The 22194-nt window shown below is 44.7% G+C and overlaps 1 non-coding gene across 1 annotated transcript; it reads left to right on the top strand.

Moving 5' to 3' along the window:
• The first annotated feature begins 6107 nt into the window (after window positions 1-6107).
• LOC112135064 (small nucleolar RNA U13) lies at window positions 6108-6208 on the top strand. The gene has a single exon (XR_002916377.1). It is a non-coding gene; the product is annotated as a small nucleolar RNA U13 (small nucleolar RNA).
• The last annotated feature ends 15986 nt before the right edge of the window (window positions 6209-22194 follow it).

The raw sequence follows: 22194 nt of genomic DNA, 5'->3' as shown, positions 1-22194 counted from the left end.
AGGCTGAGTGTCACTTGAGTCCAGAGGCAGAGGTTGCAGCAAGCTGAGATGGTGACATTGCACTCCAGCCCTGGGCGACAGAGCAAGACTCCATCTCAAAAAAAAAAAAAAAAATTAGCCAATGAAGAGTTAAAAACACCAATCAGAAGTGGTTTAAGTTTTTCCTTGCAGCTCAAGTGATCCTGTTTGTGACAACTAAACACCCAGAGTTCCATTTGATGTGTTAGTAGATAATACACCTTAAAATCTGCAACCGTTTAAAAATTGGGTCAAAGACACTTATTTAAAGCCACCAAAGTTGTCAAAAATAAACCCCACAAAACCTCATTATTTCTACCCATGTTAGGTCAGCTAGTGAAAGGAAAATGAAAGGTAATGGCTAAGAATTACCTTTCCAAATGGCTCAGTCAAAGCCATTTGGAAATTTGCCAGTCCAAGGACCAACCCAAAAGAAACCTCAAATATAATCTCTTTGTAGAAAGAAAAGAGACACCACAGGCATTATTAAAATATGAGAATTGGTGGAACCACTTAGATACTGGTCAAAAATCATGAGAATAAAATATTTTCAAATATCCTAAAGAAAGACGTGTATTAATTATAAATTAAACACTGTCTATCAATCTTTGTTTCAATTCTTAATGAGTGTTTTTATCTGAGTTCATTTTTATTAAATTTCCCTTGGGAGAGGAATGGTGGATTTACAGATCTTTTACTAGGGCCCATTAATATAGGCGATTTGCTAAGGCCATAAATTTTGCAGTTGAATGACAATAGCGAGGAGGGAGTAGAGCAAGCAGTGGATTGAAGCTGGGAAAGAGGGCAGGATTAAAGGTGGCTTGCCCAGAAAACAGTTTTTACATTTTGATATAGCCCCAAATGACCTAGGTTAAAAGTACCACGTTAACATATCCTTTGAATAAAAATAGCCACATCAAAATGGACTGCTTCACTCAGATGTCTATCATAACACTCTGGTTCAAAAAATTCATGATTCACAAGCTTAACAATAAACACACAGCTTTAGCTCCTTCTGAAGACCTGAAAGGCCATGGAATGGAATCCTGAGTTGTGAGGCCAGTTTCCTGAACCAAGATTCAGAGCTAGCCAGTGAACCTAGCAGACAGCCCAGCGTTCAATTCCCACTGAAGTTTGGCGTTCTCAATTCCTGTAACCGCCCAAGGAGTTCACCTTGCCTGCTGCCTACACAGACTCGATTCATCAAGACAGGGGAATTGCAATAGAGAAAGAGTAATTCACGCAGAGCCAGCTGTGCGGGAAACCAGAGTTTTATTATTACTCAAATCAGTCTCCCCGAGCATTTGGGGAGCAGAGTTTTTAAGGATAACTTGGTGGCTAGGGGGAAGCCAGTGGAGCCAGGAGCGCTGATTGGTCAGAGATGAAATCATAGGGAGTTGAAACTGTCTTCTTGTGCTGAGTCAGTTCCTCAGTCTGGGGGGCCACAAGATCAGATGAGCCAGTTTATTGATCCGGGTGGTGCCAGCTGATCCATCAAGTGCAGGGTCTGCAAAATATCTCAAGTACAGATCTTAGGAGCAGTTTAGGGAGGGTCAGAATCTTGTCACCTCCAACCGCATGACTCCTAAACCATAATTTCTGATCTTGTGGCTAGTCCTACAAAGGCAGTCTAGTCCCCAGGCAAGAAGGAGGTCTGCTTTGTGAAGGGCCGTTACTGTCTTTGTTTAAACTATAAACTAAGTTTATCCCAAAGTTAATTCAGCCTGTGCCCAGGAATGAACAACGACAGCTTGGAGGTTAGAAGCAAGATGGAGTCAATTAAGTTAAATCTCTTTCACTGTCTCAGTCATTTTGCAAAGGCGGTTTCATTCCCGTCACTTAGCAGGTGACTCTCCTTAAGTGATAAAAATGGTGTTTTATATTTTGTTTGTTTTGTGTGTGTGTGTGTGTAATACATGGAAATAAACAAAACTTTAATGAAATTTTCAAAAGACAGTTAATCAGTAATAGGGCATGGGGGGTGAATATAGGAAATACCAGAGTCTTGTTAGGAATGTGATGCCAGAAGTCAGGTGCCTACACATCTAAGTTGGTTACATTGGTGGTTCAGGAATGTTTTAGAAAGGGTAATAAAAATGTCTGGTTTTCCTTTCATCTGTAGTATTACAAGCCTAGGTATTTTTCTGAGCACAAGACTGAACAGAGGAAAGACCACTTTTCCCACGTGTCCCTGGAGCTACTTGCAGTTCTGTAATTAACTTGTGCCCAATGGGAGGTGGGAATAAGCTGTGTGCAACTTGGGGAGGGGGCGTGTTCTCCCCTGCCCATTCCCACTGGCTGGAATGTGGACACGTGGTGAGGCATCCTGGACCAGGTGGACCAGAGAACTCCAGTGTGACAGAGCAACAAGGAAGAAGACTGTGAAATTGCCTTTGCAAAATTATGACTGAGACAGTGAAAGAGATCTAACTTAACCAATGCCATCTTGCTTCTAACCTGCAAGCTGTCCTTGTTCATTCCCGGGCACAGGCTGAATTAACTTTGGGAGAAACTCAGTTTATAGTTTATAGTTTAAAACAAAGACAGTAACAACTCTTTCCCAAAGCAGACCTCCTTCTTGCCTGGGGACTAGGCTGCCGTTGTAGGACAAACATTATCCACGAGATTAGAAGTTATGGTTTAGGAGTCATGTAACTGGAGGTGACAAGATTCTGACCCTCCCTAAACTGCTCCTAAGGTCAGTGCTTGAGATACTTTGCAAATGCTGCACTTAATGGATCAGGGGGCACCACCCAGATCAACAAACTGGCTTATTTGATCCTGTGGCCCCCACCCAGGAACTGACTCAGTGCAAGAAGCCAGCTTTGACTCCCTATGATTTCATCTCTGACCAATCAGCACTCCTGGCTAACTGGCATCCTCCAACCTACCAAATTGTCCTTAAAAACTCTGCTCCCTGAATGCTCGGGAGACTGATTTGAGTAATAATAAAACTCTGGTCTCCCACACAGCTGGCTCTGCATGAATTACTCTTTCTCTGTTGCAATTCCCGACTTGATAAAGATAAATCAGCTCTGTCTAGGCAGCGGGCAAGGTGAACCCACTGGGTAGTTACAATTGGACCCCTGACAACCTTAGAGCCACAGCTGCTATACCAGCCCAGACTTTTACACTTGAGAGAAATTAACTTCTCTTTTTTATTGATACGTAGTCATTTATGGGGTACAGGTGATATTTTGAAACATGCATCCACTGTTTAGTGATCAAATCAGGGTCTTTAAGATATTCATCACCTCAAACATTTATAATTTCTTTGTATCGGAAACATTTCAAATCTTTTAGCTGATTTGAAATATACAATAAATTGCTGTTTACTGTAGTCATCCTATTGTGCTATCAAATGAGAACTTATTTCTTCTACATAACTATATGTCTGTACTCATTAACCAACCCCACTTTATCCCCCTCTGCACTCTTTCCAGCCTCTAGTGACCATCATTCTACTCTAAAAAGTTGAACTCCACAAGTTCAACTTTTTAGCTCCCAGAAATGAGTGAGAACATACAATATTTGTCTTTGTGTTCCTGGCTTATTTTACTTAACATAGTAACTTCCAGTTCCATCCGTGTTGTTGCAAATGACAGGTTTTTTTTTTATTTTTATTTTTTTTATGGATTAAGAGTATTCTCTTGTGTATGATCTCCTCTTTTGTTTAAGCCTCTGTTAGCCTGAGTTCCTGATGACACATCTGGACCTGTGTCCTAATTAACACTGTAGGTAAAGCAAGGATCTACGATCGTTTGCATCTTGTCTCTGTCACGAGGCTGTGAGCTCCTTATGGCAATCCCTCCCTATATTTCTTCCAGTTCCTCATGGTAGGCCCAGCACTATCCTAGGCATTGGACCAGAATAGACCCTTGTGGATGCTTATTGGATGGATGAATGAATGAATGAATGAATGAATGAATGTGTCAGTGTGTTGGGAGCTGGGAGAGATGCATCAGAAAAGCAGTGGGATGAGAGTCACGTACCTCGTACCCTTGTTGGAATTTATGTCTAGGAATTTGTGTTTGGCTGCTTGTAACAGAAAACCCTAATTTTGGGTAATGACTTAAATAGTGATTCATTTTCCTCAAATGGTAAGGGCCTGGGGGTGGGTGGTTTCTGAATTGGGTTTGGTGCAGTTTTGGGGGTGGCCAAGCCTAAGTTTCTGCCATTCGCTTGGCCTCTTCCTCGTGGTCACAAGATGGCAGCCAAAATCCGACAGTTACATCCATGTCCCAGGGAAGGGGAAGGAGGCAGCAGGAAGAAGGCAAAAGGGAAAGTCAGCCAAGTCTGTCCCCTCTTAAAGGGCTCAGGCTGCTCCTGCCTTTTGCAGGGCCCACAATAAGAGTACAAGGCCAGGCGCTGTGGCTCACGCCTGTAATCCCAGCACTTTGGGAGGCTGAGGCAGGCGGCTCACGAGGTCAGGAGATCGAGACCAACCTGGCCAACATAGTGAAACCCCATCTCTACCAAAAATATAAAAAATTAGCTGGGCATGGTGGCACATGCCTGTAGTCCCAGCTACTCAGGAGGCTGAGGCAGGATAATCACTTGAACCCAGGAGGCGGAGGTTGCAGTGAGCCGAAATTGCACCACTGCACTCCAGCCTGGGCGACACAACAAGACTCCGTCTCAAAAAAAAAAAAAAAAAAAGAGTACAAAGGGAGGTCCAACTACTATCTGTTTATTTATTTATCTTCCTACCGTCAAAATGACAAAGGCAAAAACATGTCAAGCTGTATTTTTTTTCTCTTGCACCCAAATTCAATGTGGAATTGAGCTATAATTTTTCTATGATTGGAAGTCACGAAGCACCAAAGACAATTGAATTTAATTATGACTGAATATATCTGGGATTCTGTGGATGAGCTGGCAAAGTCTGAATGAGACCAAGGTGTTATAATAAAACCAAGGCATACATAACTCAAAAGTCATGATGTATTTATTCCATACATTATTTTTCTATCATCTGAGCAAAATTCGATAATTATGTTAATATCAAAATTTTCACAAATTTGTCTTCTATTGACAGTAATGCTCTAAAGCAGGGGTCCCCAGCCCCCAAGGTGCAGACCAGCTCTCTGTTAGGAACTGGGGCACACAGCAGGAGGTGAGCGGCAGGTGAGCAAGCATTACTGCATGAGCCCCACCTCCCGTCAGATCAGCTGAGGCATTAGAGTCTCATAGGCGTGTCAATCTTATCCTGAACAGGGCATGTGAGGGATCTAGGTTGCATGAGAATCTAATGCCTGAAGAGGTGGAACAGTTTCATCCTGAAATGATTCCCCCACAACCATGGTCTATGGAAAAATTGTCTTTCAGGAAACCTGTTGTTGGTGCCAAAAAGGTTGGGGACTGTTTGTCTAAAGCAAGGATTGTTCAACCATATCCTGCAGTCCAGCCACCTGTTTTTTGTTTAAAACATTTTATAGGAACACAGTCATGCTCCATCTTTTACATATTGTCCGTGGCTGTCTTCATGTTACAGTGGCAGAGCTGAGTAGCTGTGACTGGGACTGTATGGCCAACAAACCTAAAATATTTACTCTCTGTATCTTTAAGAAAAAGTTGCCAACCCCTGATCTAAAGTATTTTTAAAAAAATGTAATTGTAGTCAAAATATACAAAATTTGAATCTATTTTCATTAAGAAGTGTCAGTTAAAGTGAACATAGATGGCTGGGCATGGTGGCTCATGCCTGTAATCTTAGCACTTTGGGAGGCCGAGGCAGGTAGATTGCTTGAGGTCAGGAGTTCAAGACCAGCCTGACCAACATGGTGAAACCCCATCTCTACCAAAAATACAAAAATTAGCCAGGTGTGGTGGCATACACTTGTAATCCCAGCTACTCGGGAGGCTGAGGTAGGACAACTGATTGAACCTGGGAGGCAGAGGTTGCAGTGAGCTGAGATTGCGCCACTGCACTTCAGCCTGGGTGACAGAGTGAGATTCCATCTCAAAAAAAAAAAGGAAAAGAAAAAGAAGTGAACATAGAAATTCAATAATTAAAATTATTTTTTGTATACATCTTCTAGAGAAGTTTTTTCCTAAAGAAGTCATAATTTAACAAATTAAAAGGTAAGATTCTTTTGTAGTTCACAAGCATGATTGTGTGTTCCTGTGCATGTGTGAGATGTCACCCTTGTGAATCTTGATACGACGTTGGCACGTTACCCATCTCACATAAAAAAATTAAAAAAAGTAAAATACTAATTCTAATTCATGCGTATTAACATTACTTAAATAAAGCTAAATTTTATTTAACTCTAACAAATTTAAATAAATCTTATTAAACATTTCTATGAAAATAAAACTTGACCTTCTACCATTCAATATCTATGCGATTGCTGGTGTAAAGGCTTCATATCATTCTTCATGCAGTTCTGCTTATACCTACATATTGCAGATTTCAGAGCAATATGAGTTGTTGAATATGGCAACATTGTTCTTCAGCTGCCAGATACAATTGCTGTGAATGCCCTGTAATTGGTAAGGACCTTCAGAATAGTGGGCTAGAACTTGAGGAGAAGCAAGAAAATAGATGTTTGGGACAACTGGGAAATGCTAATTTGTTGTGTAGGAATATTAAACCCATGATATCTGCTGGGAAGGAATTAACAAGCAACTTGTGTTTTTCCATTATCTAAGCTCTTCTGCCATTCAAATCCTTCCTGCTCTCTGAGCAGCATCCACCTCCAATGTCCTCAGGCACAGAGATGCAAAATTTCCAGGCTCAGAATGTTTCAAGGACATAGGGGAGGGCAAGAGTTGTGAACGTGTGTATCCCTGGGCTTGCACGGTGTTGATGAGAATGAATATTTGGGGTATGGATTGCATTGTGTCTGTGTTGAGGACCTGATCCCAGATGATAGAGACCACCTTTATGTTTGTTAGGAAATAGTTATGTGTGTGTGTGTGTGGCCGTCCTAGTCTGTTTTGTGTTTCTATAACAGAATACCTGACACTGGGTAATTGATAAAAAGAATTTGTTTCTTACAGTTCTGGAGGCTTAGTGAGTCCAAGATGGAGGGGTTGCCTCTGGTGAGGGCATTTTTGGTGCATCCTAACATGGAGGGATGATGCGAGAGTGTGCAAAAAAGGGGATGGGGTGCCTAACCCCTTTCCTTACCAGGAACCCACTCCTGATAACTGAAGACCGTGACATTAGCCCATTCAGGAAGGCAGAGTCCTCATGACCTAATCACCTCTTAAAAGTCCCACCTCTCAACACTACTGCATTGGGGATTAAGCTTCCAACACATGAACTTTGGGGGACACTTTCAAACCATAGCTCTGTGTGTGTGTGTGTGTGTGTGTGAGAGAGAGAGAGAGAGAGACACACATTCGAGTGAGGCCCTCTAAAGCAGGAGGCCCAGAGCAGAGTCTAAGGACAGACAGTGCTAAAAAGGCTCTCGGGAAACTCCCCTCAAATGGCTTCTGCTTACATCACCTTGGCCTTAACTGTATCCTGTGGCTGCTGCTGGCTGCAGGGGAGCCTGGGCACATTGTCAACTCCTGGAAAACCAGGAAGCAGGGGGAATCGTGATCAGGTTGGCTACGAGTAGTCTCTGCTACACTGCCTTCTCCTCCTCCTCTCTCTCTGGCTGTGACCTTCTCCCAGCCTCCTTTCCCTTCTCCCCACATCTAGGTCTTCCCTGCCACACCTCCATCTCAAGCTGGGAGCCCCCATTTCTCTTATGTCACTTCCGGCCAGAGCTGCCATAGCCTGGATGAAGAGAGTGAGAGTGGGAAGTCCTAGGTGGCTCCTCAGTGCTCCCCAAGTCACGCCTCCAGGAGCATGCCATTGTCCTTGGGCCCAGTGGTGGTCACAGCTAACTGGCATGAGCAGTGAGGTGGGGAGGGGAGAGGGACTGGATGCCACCTGCCCCCTTGCTCCTCCTCCATGCAGGCGTGGAGGGTCATTGTCACCAACTGGTTGTAGACTGTTGTCTTCTGAAGAGCTACCAGAAGGGTTTACTGCATTCCCCGTAGATCAGAGAGCAACATTTTTCTCTGGGAAGATGCAGGCCCCACCAGACCCTGCACCATCACAGGGATCCCCCTCTGGGTGGCTCAGTTAGTTTCTCCTCCTCTCTTAGACCCTGTCCCTTTCAAAGGTAATATAATCAAGGAAAGCAGATTTTTGAGAGAATGGCTCAAGACTGGGAAGGAGAGATATACTCTCTTAACATAATCAGTTACTGGAGATATTTCAGCAAGAAGTTGCCTTTTGTAGGCTCAGAAGCATGATAGACTTTTTCAATATTTCACCTGAGGCCAGACCACAGTGATCCTCTCTCTCACCTCTCTACCCTTGGGACTTGGAGCGTCTGCCACTCGATCAAGCAGCAGGACTCAAGCAAGGTAAATAGTGACTGATGGCTTATCCCAGAGGCTGGGGAAGAAGTGGGGCTCTCAGAGGAGTCTGGCATGGCAGAGGTGAGAGGGGGGCATCTGTGGGAGGTGGGCTGGGTCTAACAGTATATGTCTGTCCTGCTGAGGTAGGAGCTAGGCCACTCTTTTCCCTGTGACTTCCTCTTTTCTGGGACCTGCCATCCTGGAGATGCACAGGTGGCAGTTGGGGGTGGGGAGTGTGGGGGGTGGATGGTGGCCCTAGAAGTGAGTGTTCTTGTACATGCAGGTGCATGATGCAGTTAACCCTCTTGTCTTCCTTGTGACTAGCCTCTGTTGACTGCATCTCTGGCTCTGAATTCACAGGTGTGAGGGCCAGGAACCCTAAAAACACACCACTCTGAAAATGCAAATGCAGAGTAGTACCCTAAGCTGCTCTGCGAGCTGAACATGCTGCAGCAAAACAAGTAACAGGGCACCTGCTAGCCAGGGCCAGCCCACACTCACCACATCAGATCTACCAGGGCCGCTGATGAAGATCAGTCAGGCAGAGGGACAAGCCCAGAGGGGCTGCGGACCCACAGGCCTTTTGGTAGGGGAGAAATGAGCTGGATGGAGAGGCAAAGGCAGGGGAAGACTTTTTTTGTGTGCCTTCCTGGCTTCATCTCACACAAAGAGAAGCCAAAGAAAGTCTTGCTATTTCCGTAGGAAAATGATGTGGCGTGTACATGTGTATGCATGTGCATGTGTCTGGATAAGTCAGTATACACGTGTGTGTTTGTGAGCGCACAAGTATCCTCATGCACACGTGTGTATATGTACACATGGGAGTACACAACTAATCTATGACAAATGTCATACAGGGTAGAGGACTCACATTATCCTTTTAGTTCAAGAGTTCGTAACTGGGAGGAGCCAAGATGGCCGAATAGGAACAGCTCCGGTCTACAGCTCCCAGCGCGAGCGACGCAGAAGACGGGTGATTTCTGCATTTCCATCTGAGGTACCGTGTTCATCTCACTAGGGAGTGCCAGACAGTGGGCGCAGGTCAGTGGGTGAGTGCACCGTGCGCCAGCCGAAGCAGCGGCGAGGCATTGCCTCACTCGGGAAGCGCAAGGGGTCAGGGAGTTCCCTTTCCAGGGGTGACAGACGGCACCTGGAAAATCGGGCCACTCCCACCCGAATACTGTGCTTTTCCGACGGGCTTAGGAACCGGTGCCCCAGGAGAGTATAGCCCGCACCTGGCTCAGAGGGTCCTACGCCCACGGAGTCTCGCTGATTGCTAGCACAGCAGTCTGAGATCAAGCAGCAAGTCGGCAGCGAGGCTGGGGGAGGGGCGCCCGCCATTGCCCAGGCTCGCTTAGGTAAACAAAGCAGCCTGGAAGCTTGAACTGGGTGGAGCCCACCACAGCTCAAGGAGGCCTGCCTGCCTCTGTAGGCTCCACCTCTGGGGGCAGGGCACAGACAAACAAAAAGACAGCAGTAACCTTTGCAGACTTAAATGTCCCTGTCTGACAGCTGTGAGGAGAGCAGTGGTTCTCCCAGCACGCAGCTGGAGATCTGAGAACCGGCTGACTGCCTCCTCAAGTGGGTTCCTGACCCCTGACCCCCGAGCAGCCTAACTGGGAGGCACCCCCCAGCAGGGGCAGACTGACACCTCACACGGCCGGCCAGGTACTCCAACAGACCTGCAGCTGAGGGTTCTGTCTGTTAGAAGGAAAACTAACAGAAAGGACATCCACACCAAAAACCCATCTGTACATCACCATCATCAAAGACCAAAAGTAGATAAAACCACAAAGATGGGGAAAAAACAGAGCAGAAAAACTGGAAACTCTACAAACCAGAGTACCTCTCCTCCTCCAAAGGAACGCAGTTCCTCACCAGCAACGGAACAAAGCTGGACGGAGAATGACTTTGACGAGCTGAGAGAAGAAGGCTTCAGACGATCAAATTACTCCGAGCTACGGGAGGATATTCAAACCAAAGGCAAAGAAGTTGAAAACTTTGAAAAAAATTTAGAAGAATGTATAACTAGAATAACCAATACAGAGAAGTGCTTAAAGGAGCTGATGGAGCTGAAAACCAAGGCTCGAGAACTACGTGAAGAATGCAGAAGCCTCAGGAGCCGATGCGATCAAATGGAAGAAAGGGTATCAGCCCTGGAAGATGAAATGAATGAAATGAAGCGAGAAGGGAAGTTTAGAGAAAAAAGAATAAAAAGAAACGAGCAAAGCCTCCAAGAAATGTGGGACTATGTGAAAAGACCAAATCTACGTCTGATTGGTGTACCTGAAAGTGACGGGGAGAATGGAAACAAGTTGGAAAACACTCTGCAGGATATTATCCAGGAGAACTTCCCCAATCTAGCAAGGCAGGCCAACATTCAGATTCAGGAAATACAGAGAACGCCACAAAGATACTCCTCAAGAAGAGCAACTCCAAGACACATAATTGTCAGATTCACCAAAGTTGAAATGAAGGAAAAAATGTTAAGGGCAGCCAGAGAGAAAGGTCAGGTTACCATCAAAGGGAAGCCCATCAGACTAACAGCGGATCTCTCGGCAGAAACCCTACAAGCCAGAAGAGAGTGGGGGCCAATATTCAACATTCTTAAAGAAAAGAATTTTCAACCCAGAATTTCATATCCTGCCAAACTAAGCTTCATAAGTGAAGGAGAAATAAAATACTTTACAGACAAGCAAATGCTGAGAGATTTTGTCACCACCAGGCCTGCCCTAAAAGAGCTCCTGAAGGAAGCGCTAAACATGGAAAGGCACAACCGGTACCAGCCACTGCAAAATCATACCGAAATGTAAAGACCATCGAGACTAGGAAGAGACTGCATCAACTAATGAGAAAAATATCCAGCTAACATCATAATGACAGGATCAGATTCACACATAACAATATTAACTTTAAATGTAAATGGACTAAATGCTCCAATTAAAAGACACAGACTGGCAAATTGGATAAAGACTCAAGACCCATCAGTGTGCTGTATTCAGGAAACCCATCTCACGTGCAGAGACACACATAGGCTCAAAATAAAAGGATGGAGGAAGATCTACCAAGCAAATGGAAAACAAAAAAAGGCAGGGGTTGCAATCCTAGTCTCTGATAAAACAGACTTTAAACCAACAAAGATCAAAAGAGACAAAGAAGGCCATTACATAATGGTAAAGGGATTAATTCAACAAGAAGAGCTAACTATCCTAAATATATATGCACCCAATACAGGAGCACCCAGATTCATAAAGCAAGTCCTGAGTGACCTACAAAGAGACTTAGACTCCCACACATTAATAATGGGAGACTTTAACACCCCACTGTCAACATTAGACAGATCAACGAGACAGAAAGTCAACAAGGATACCCAGGAATTGAACTCAGCTCTGCACCAAGCGGACCTAATAGACATCTACAGAACTCTCCACCCCAAATCAACAGAATATACATTTTTTTCAGCACCACACCACACCTATTCCAAAATTGACCATATACTTGGAAGTAAAGCTCTCCTCAATAAATGTAAAAGAACAGAAATTGTAACAAACTGTCTCTCAGATCACAGTGCAATCAAGCTAGAACTCAGGATTAAGAATCTCACTCAAAACCGCTCAACTACGTGGAAACTGAACAACCTGCTCCTGAATGACTACTGGGTACATAACGAAATGAAGGCAGAAATAAAGATGTTCTTTGAAACCAACGAGAACCAAGACACAACATACCAGAATCTCTGGGATGCATTCAAAGCAGTGTGTAGAGGGAAATTTATAGCACTAAATGCCCACAAGAGAAAGCAGGAAAGATCCAAAATTGACACCCTAACATCACAATTAAAAGAACTAGAAAAGCAAGAGCAAACACATTCAAAAGCTAGCAGAAGGCAAGAAATAACTAAAATCAGAGCAGAACTGAAGGAAATAGAGACACAAAAAACCCTTCAAAAAATAAATGAATCCAGGAGCTGGTTTTTTGAAAGGATCAACAAAATTGATAGACCGCTAGCAAGATTAATAAAGAAAAAAAGAGAGAAGAATCAAATAGATGCAATAAAAAATGATAAAGGGGATATCACCACCGATCCCACAGAAATACAAACTACCATCAGAGAATATTACAAACACCTCTATGCAAATAAACTAGAAAATCTAGAAGAAATGGATAAATTCCTCAACACATACACCCTCCCAAGACTAAACCAGGAAGAAGTTGAATCTCTGAATAGACCAATAACAGGAGCTGAAATTGTGGCAATAATCAATAGCTTACCAACCAAAAAAAGTCCAGGACCAGATGGGTTCACAGCCGAATTCTACCAGAGGTACAAGGAGGAGCTGGTACCATTCCTTCTGAAACTATTCCAATCAATAGAAAAAGAGGGAATCCTCCCTAACTCATTTTATGAGGCCAGCATCATCCTGATACCAAAGCCTGGCAGAGACACAACAAAAAAAGAGAATTTTAGACCAATATCCTTGATGAACATTGATGCAAAAATCCTCAATAAGATACTGGCAAACAGAATCCAGCAGCACATCAAAAAGCTTATCCACCATGATCAAGTGGGCTTCATCCCTGGGATGCAAGGCTGGTTCAATATACGCAAATCAATAAATGTAATCCAGCATATAAACAGAACCAAAGACAAAAACCACATGATTATCTCAATAGATGCAGAAAAGGCCTTTGACAAAATTCAACAACCCTTCATGCTAAAAACTCTCAATAAATTAGGAATTGATGGGACGTATCTCAAAATAATAAGAGCTATTTATGACAAACCCACAGCCAATATCGTACTGAATGGGCAAAAACTGGAAGCATTCCCTTTGAAAACTGGCACAAGACAGGGATGCCCTCTCTCGCCACTTCTATTCAACATAGTGTTGGAAGTTCTGGCCAGGGCAATTAGGCAGGAGAAGGAAATCAAGGGTATTCAGTTAGGAAAAGAGGAAGTCAAATTGTCCTTGTTTGCAGATGACATGATAGTATATCTAGAAAACCCCATTGTCTCAGCCCAAAATCTGCTTAAGCTGATAAGCAACTTCAGCAAAGTCTCAGGATACAAAATCAATGTGCAAAAATCACAAGCATTCTTATACATCAATAACAGACAAACAGAGAGCCAAATCATGAGTGAACTCCCATTCACAATTGCTTCAAAGAGAATAAAATACCTAGGAATCCAACTTACAAGGGATGTGAAAGACCTCTTCAAGGAGAACTACAAACCACTGCTCAAGGAAATAAAAGAGGATACAAACAAATGGAAGAACATTCCATGCTCATGGGTAGGAAGAATCAATATCATGAAAATGGCCATCCTTCCCAAGGTAATTTACAGATTCAATGCCATCCCCATCAAGCTACCAATGACTTTCTTCACAGAATTGGAAAAAACTACTTTAAAGTTCATATGGAACCAAAAAAGAGCCCGCATCGCCAAGTCAATCCTAAGCCAAAAGAACAAAGCTGGAGGCATCACACTACCTGACTTCAAACTATACTACAAGGCTACAGTAACCAAAACAGCATGGTACTGGTACCAAAACAGAGATATAGATCAATGGAACAGAACAGAGCCGTCAGAAATAATGCCACATATCTACAAGTATCTGATCTTTGACAAACCTGACAAAAACAAGAAATGGGGAAAGGATTCCCTATTTAATAAATGGTGTTGGGAAAACTGGCTAGCCATATGTAGAAAGCTGAAACTGGATCCCTTCCTTACACCTTATACAAAAATCAATTCAAGATGGATTAAAGACTTAAATGTTAGACCTAAAACCATAAAAACCCTAGAAGAAAACCTAGGCATTACCATTCAGGACATAGGCATGGGCAAGGACTTCATGTCTAAAACACCAAAAGCAATGGCAACAAAAGCCAAAATTGACAAATGGGATCTAATTAAACTCAAGAGCTTCTGCACAGCAAAGGAAACTACCATCAGAGTGAACAGGCAACCTACAAAATGGGAGAAAATTTTCGCAACCTACTCATCTGACAAAGGGCTAATATCCAGAATCTACAATGAACTCCAACAAATTTACAAGAAAAAAACAAACAACCCCATCAAAAAGTGGGCAAAGGACATGAACAGACACTTCTCAAAAGAAGACATTTATGCAGCCAAAAACCACATGAAAAAATGCTCACCATCACTGGCCATCAGAGAAATGCAAATCAAAACCACAATGAGATACCATCTCACACCAGTTAGAATGGCAATCATTAAAAAGTCAGGAAACAACAGGTGCTGGAGAGGATGTGGAGAAATAGGAACACTTTTACACTGTTGGTGGGACTGTAAACTAGTTCAACCCTTGTGGAAGTCAGTGTGGCGATTCCTCAGGGATCTAGAACTAGAAATTCCATTCGACCCAGCCATCCCATTACTGGGTATATACCCAAAGGACTATAAATCATGCTGCTATAAAGACACATGCACACGTATGTTTATTGCGGCATTATTCACAATAGCAAAGACTTGGAACCAACCCAAATGTCCAACAATGATAGACTGGATTAAGAAAATGTGGCACATATACACCATGGAATACTATGCAGCCATAAAAAATGATGAGTTCACGTCCTTTGTAGGGACATGGATGAAATTGGAAATCATCATTCTCAGTAAACTATCGCAAGAACAAAAAACCAAACACCGCATATTCTCACTCATAGGTGGGAATTGAACAATGAGAACACATGGACACAGGAAGGGGAACATCACACTTCGGGGACTGTTGTGGGGTGGGGGGAGGGGGGAGGGATAGCATTGGGAGATATACCTAATGCTAGATGACAAGTTGGTGGGTGCAGCGCACCAACATGGCACATGTATACATATGTAACTTACCTGCACATTGCGCACATGTACCATAAAACCTAAAGTATAATAATGATAATAATAATAATAATAAAAGAAAAAAGAAAAAAGAAAAAAAAAAAAAAAAAAAAAAAAAAAAAAAAAGAAAATATTACCCATGAAATAAAAAAAAAAAAAAAAAAAAGAGTTCGTAACTGGGGCCCATGAATGGGTGGCAGTGAATCCCCTGAGATTATGTGCCACAATTTTTCATGTACATTTTTCTAGAAGTGAAGCCTTGATTTTCCTCAGATGCCCCAAGCCCCAAAATGATTTTTCTGCCTATTCTGTGATAGGCAGAATAATAGCTCTCCACATCCTAAACCTCAGGACCTGTGAATATGTTACATTCCATGGCAAAGGAGAATGAAGACTGCAGATGGAATTAAGGTTGCTAATCCTCTGGTCTTGAGAAGGAGAAGGAGAAGGTCTTGGAGTATCTAGGGGGGCCCAATGGAATCACAAGGGTCGTTATAAGTAAAAGAGGAGAGTCAGAGCGAGGTGATGTGTGGAAAACTCGCTGCCATTGCTGGCTTTCAAGATGGGAGGGAACCCCAAGCCAAGGAGTGTGGGTGGCTCTAGGAGCTGGAAAGGGCACGAAAATGGATTCTCCCCTAGAGCCTCCAGAAAGGGACCCAGCCCTACCAATGAAACTGCCTTTGCAAAATTATGACTGAGACAGAGAAAGAGATCTAACTTAATCGACTCCCTCTTGCTTCTAACCTCCAAGCTGCCCTTGTTCTTTCCTGGGCGCAGGCTGAACTAACTTCGGGAGAAACTCAGTTTATAGTTTATAGTTTAAAACAAAGACAATAACAACCCTTTCCCAAAGCAGACCTCCTTCTTGCCTGGGGACTAGATTGCCTTTGTAGGACTAACCTTAGCAACGAGATTAGAAATTATGGTTTAGGAGTCAGGCAACTGGAGGCTACAAGATTCTGACCCTCCCTAAACTGCCCCTAAGGTCAGTGCTTGAGATACTTTGCAAATGCTGCACTTGATGGATAGGGGGATGCCACCCAGATCAATAAACTGGCTCATTTGATCCTGTGGTCCCCACCCAGGAACTGACTCAGCCAGCTTTGACTCCCTATGATTTCATCTCTGACCAATCAGCACTCCTGGCTCACTGGCTTCTCCCAACCCACCAAATTGTCCTTAAAAACTCTGCTCCCTGAATGTTCGGGAGACTGATTTGAGTAATAATAAAACTCTGGTCTCCTGCACAGCAGCTCTGCATGAATTACTTGTTCTCTATTGCAATTTCCCTGTCTTGAGAAATGGGCTCTGGCCGTTACACTGATGTCTACATTTTAGCTCCATGAGATCCATTTTGGACATCCTACTCCAGAGCTATAAGATAAGAAATCTGTGTTGTTTTAAGTTCCTCTTGTTAGAATAGGTAGTTAGGCAGACATGAGCAGGGCAGGAGAGGCGCCACACACCCACCAGGAATGTCAGATGATGATCAGGTGACGGTCAGCTGGTTGTTACACTGTCTCTCTAAAATAATAATTGGTTGTAGCTGGTGCCAGGCAAAGGCAATCTCCCAATAGATAGAAAACACCTGAAGCTTGTGATCAGCCGCTTCCCAATAATATCAGGCAAGTGGCCGGGTGCGGTGGCTCACGCCTGTAATCCCAGCACTTTGGCAGGCCGAGGTGGGTGGATCACCTAAGGTCAGGAGTTTGAGACCAGCCTGACCAACATGGTGAAACCCCATCTCTACTAAAATACAAAAATTAGCTGGGCATAGTGGCAGGCGCCTGTAGTCACAGCTAGTTAGGAGGCTGAGACAGGAGAATTGCTTGAACCTGGGAGGTGGAGGCTGCAGTGAGCCAAGATCGCGCCACTGCACTTCAGCCTGGGCGACGGACGGAGCGAGACTCTGTCTCAAAAAAAAAAAAAAAAAAAAAGATGAGGCAAGTGGCTCAAGCATGTGAACTAAGAGGCAAAATGGCAGAGTTTAACTGGCATGTGACCTTCCTCTGAGAACTCTCAACTGGTAAGGGAAAAACACCTCAAGTGAGCGTGCGTACAATTTTAGTAAACACACTATGCATACGGCCCCTCCCAAATGCTGGCAGGCCACTGCGCATGTGGACAGCCTGCCCCAAGGGAAAATCAAGGGAGGAGAGATGCAACCCCCGGGAAGCATGACAACGTGTAAACAAGGTCAGAGGTCAAAGGTCAGACAGCCCACTTAGATTCCTCAAGTCACCCGCTTGGTTCTCTCCCAAGTGTGCTTTACTTCCTTTTGTGCCTGCTCTAAAACATTTTTGTTTGTTTTTTAAGAGATAGATCTCGCTATGTTGACCACACTGGTCTCATATTCCTGGCCTTGAGCGATCGTCCCATCTTGGCCTCCCAAAGTGCTGGGATTACAGGTGTGAGCCACCACACCTGGACTTCTGCTCTAAAACTTTTTAATAAACTCACTCCTGCTTGAAAACTTGCCTCCATCTCTCATTCAGCCTTATGCCCCTTGGACAAATTCTTTCCTTGGAGGAGGCTAAGAATCTGTAGTTGCTGCAGACCCATACAGATTCAAGGCTGTTAACACCCTGTGACAAGTTGTTGCAGCAGCCGTAGGAAGCTAACCTGAGGACCATTTCTTTCCTTGTCATGCTTATAATGGGCAAAGAAGAGGACTCACACTGGGCTCAACCACCTACCACATTCTGGACCCTGTGCTGACTCCTCTACCTGCATGACTCCAGCAGGTAAGAATTGCTCTTCCCTTCTGAGCAGTAAGGAAACCGAACCTCAGAGTAAGTGGCTTTTGTAAACTCACCCAGGTAGTAAGAGGGGGAGATCTGTTCTATGCCACGTGGGGCAAGGGGTGAGTTTAGCAAAGGGCCAGTGTGGGGCAGAACAAGAACAGGACTGGAGTGAGGAGACCTATGTCCTTCCTAGTCATGGCTCCATACCAACTTACTGTGGGACTTCAGGCAAGCTACCACTCTCTCTGGGCCTCAGTTTCCCCATCATTAAAGTGAGAGAATTGTACTAGGGTACTTTCAGTCCTGATGATCAGTGACTGTAAGGCAATATATATACATATTTAAACTCAAGGGGGTGTTTAAGACTCCTGGCACAACAAAGAAGGAAGGAAACTCTGCCTTCTCCTACCCCTCCTCCGCTTCTCAGCCTTCTTGCCAGATTTTTTTTGCCTGGGGGCCAAATAGTTGGGAGGAGGCCCAACTGTGTCTGAGATTGCTGAGGGAGAAGGAAGTTGAGTAGTTAGGGAGGACATACATTTTTAAAAAATCATCTTATTATTATTGTTTTTGAGACAAGGTCTTGCTCTGTCACCCAGGCTGGAGTGTGGTGGCATGATCATAGCTCACTGCAGCCTTAACTCCTAGGCTCAAGCACTCTTGCTGCCTGAGTCTCTCAAGTAGCTGGGACGATAGATGAACACCACTATGTCTAGCTTTTTTTTTTTTTTCCTTTACTTTAAAGTGGAGACAAAGTCTTGCTATGTTGCCCAAGCTGGTCTGGAACTGCTCAACTCAAGCAGACATACAATTAGATCCAGGAGAGATGGTGCAGAGGAAGCAAAGACCCCTGGGGAGACATCCTTAAGGTTCCACCTTGGGTGGTTCTGGCTCTATGGGGGTGACAGGCAGGCTCGTTTTCACTGGCAGAGTCGTGTACCCAGGAAATGACCTGATTCCTTTCTAATACTTGCTCCACGGGGTCTGGTCAGTCTTCACAGAACCAGGCAGACAAAGGGCCTGGAAGTAGAAGCAGGAGGTCCCAAATCTACCGACCTGCCAAGTCACAGCCTCTCTGGGCTGCTGGAGAATCTGTAAGCAAGACCGAGTTGTAAAAGCAAAGCGCAGCACAGCTTTGAGACCCAGAAGCCCTTGCTGTGAACTTACTGTTTTTGAGCTTCATTCTGGAGAATTGCAGCTCCAAGTTTATTTTACCCATTATGTATCAAAGAAGACCCCATATAGTTAATGTTGCCATCCACCCTTGGACCCGGGTCTCATGTTTAGACCCTGGCGTGGGCTGCTGCCTGGCAGTCGTCTCGTGCCCTGGGGGCTTGTTAGACTTGCGGGAGCTCCCCACGCACGTGCACACTGATGTGCGACAGCTTAACCGTAGAGGGTCCAGCTATGCCCTCCCCACAGGGCAGAGGGCCCACCCAGAGCCCACACTCTCTGGACCTCACTTCTGTACTCTCCACCCTGGGATTTCCTGCTCAAAGGGACCAAGCTGCTTCCAGGACCTATATTGGCCTCTTCCCCCAGGCCATGGTGCCCCAACCCCAAGGGATGGCCAAAGAGTGACTGAGGGAGTTGGCAAGGGGCTGTTGGGGGTGTGGGGTGGAGCTTGGACATGAGGGCTTGAAGGTCCTTGCTTGTGTGCAGAAGACCCCTCACATTGCAGGATGGAGTTGTGGGGAGGGTGGAAAGAGAAGAGTACAGACACTGTCGGCTGCAAGAGTTCTCTTTTACTTGTCCTGGGTCCTAAAATTGTCAGAGTGGGCCTATGCAATTTTATAAAATAATTTTTCTAGGTCTGTGGGAATCTACATTTCCACTGTTAAGGTGAGAGAGGGATAATTAGAAAGTTTTCTTAGAGGAGGGGCATTGGAGCTGGGTTTTGACAGATGTGTAGGAGTTCAGTAGTAGAAACAGAGGGAATTAAAACTATGTAAACAAAAATATGGCAGAAGGGAAGTGAGGTATTTGTGGGAAAAGATGTGCTTTTTGCTACGGTCTCCACAGTTTGGGGTCAGATCATGAGGGTCTTGAATTTCAGATGGGGGGTTTGGTGGGAGGGAGCCCTCGAGGGTTATGAGCAGGGAAGCTGCAAGGTAAGGACAGCACTTGAGGAGGAGTTGTCAGATGGAGGTGTGGAGAGTAAGTTGGAGGAGAGGCTTCCATGTGGAGACCAGTGTTTGACCTGAATTGAAGCAGAAACAGTGAAAAGTAGAAGCAGAAGTGGATTTGAGAGACATCTGGTAGATGACTGCTTGGCCTTGGTGATCAATTTGTTGGTGACAGAATGGAGTGAGAAAAGAGATGCTGTGGACAGAGGTGCCTTCACAGTCGTGGGAGATGCTGAGGCTAAGGTGCCGAGAGGCACCAGGTGGGGAACTGTAGAGAGACCCAGCTGGAGATAGACTTGGAAGCCATCAGCAGACATAAGCCTAGAGATCATCAACAAAGGACTGGGCTGGGATCGGTGGCTCACTCCTGTAATCCCAGCACTTTGAGAGGCTGAGCTGGGTGGATCACCTGAGGTCAGACCTTTGAGACCAGCCTGGCCAACATGGTGAAAGCTCGTCTCTACTAAAATACAACAATTAACCAGGCGTGGTGGCACGCACCTGTAGTCCCAGCTACTCGGGAGGCTGAGACTGGAGAGTTGCTTCAACCCAGGCAAAGTTTGCAGTGAGCCGAGATCGTGCCACTGCACTCCAGTCTGGGTGACAGTGAGACTCCATCTCAAAAAAAAAGGACTGATCCCACTTGTATCAGCACACTAAAGAGGCTTTTAGTGCCACCATGACTATCTTTGCCTACCTGGGGAGGATACCAGACTGGTCACAGGGTCTCCTGAGGAGGGGGCTTGGGATAGGGTGACTTTCAGGCAGAGGTGCAGTTAACTCCCTTTCTGACCTCTAGAAACTGTCAGGACTCTTTTAGCTGTAAGTCACTGGAAACCAGACCCAAAGTCAATGTATTGGCTCATATCCCTGCACTGTCAAACTTCAGGAATAGCTTGATATACGTGCTCAAGTAATGTCAGGATGCACTTCTGTTTCTGTCATTCAGCCCCTCCTCCTCAAGGTTGACTCATTCTCAGACAGGCTTTTCCCTTTTGGTCACAAAATGGCTTTTAGCAGTCCCTAAGCCTATGTCTTTTTACGTTCAGACCCTGCAGAAAAGGATAGAAATCTTTGCCCAGCATTTTCCAGCAGAAATTCTGACGTTTGCTCTCATTGGACCACCTTAAGTTAAGGTGTCACTGAAACCCCATCACCATGGCCCAAGAAGTACAATGTCCACTGGTAGGCCAGAGAGCAGAAAAGTGCCCAGAACAACTAGACTAAGAGTGAGGTGCCTGGACCCCATAGGAAGATCCTGGTTGTGCCTTGTGAGGAGCTAATATTATGGAGGCAAAAAATAAACATTCACTCTATCTTCCTTTTCCAAGAGTGTTCTCTATAAAAAGGAAAGAAGGGAACTTTCCAACAGCTTAAGGCAAGTTTGTAGTGAAAAATGATAAATTCACATTTATTTTTTTAAAGAAACACATATGATAGAACACTTTAAAATGTTTATTAAAAAGGAGGTGAGAAAGCTCACTGAGAGGGCAGAAATATGCCTGCATCTCAAACTGTGAACCAGCATTTATATCCGAGCGTCCTGGTGGCCAAGGCAAAGAGAAACCCTACTAACTCACAGAGCTCTTGTTGGTTGAAAGAAACAGATGCACCGAACACCAATTCTGCATCCGAATAAGAGTGATCACATATCAAAATGAAAATGCCATTGTTGTGGTTTTTATGGAAGATGCTAAAATATTGTCCTTCTTACAGACTTCCTCCTGCTAAGTGGAAAACATAGCTTGGTTCAGTAGAGGAAGAAAATATTTTGCAGTCCCACACCTGCTTTTGCTGATTTGTTCAGATTTCTTGCTAAGAGAATCAGGGGGATGACTGGATGATCACCAGGTCCTCAGAGCTTCTTGGAACATGGAGGGGTTCTCTGTCGGTGACTTGTGCAAGGGAGAGGTCTCGTTAGTAATCAGTCAAGCAGTAGTGAGAGCAAGTGCGGGGAGCCTGCATTGATTCCTAACACATCAGACAAAATGGTGCCCAGCAGCTAGCGTTCGCAGCCTGGGAGAGGCTTGCCAAATTGGATTAGCGAACCAAATGTCTGCTCTATGGCTGAGAGACAGGCGAGGCGCTT

Source organism: Pongo abelii, chromosome 13 (genome assembly GCF_028885655.2).
Source record: "Pongo abelii isolate AG06213 chromosome 13, NHGRI_mPonAbe1-v2.0_pri, whole genome shotgun sequence".
NCBI classification, from domain to species: domain Eukaryota; kingdom Metazoa; phylum Chordata; class Mammalia; order Primates; family Hominidae; genus Pongo; species Pongo abelii.
This window is presented reverse-complemented; position numbering and strand designations above follow the sequence as displayed.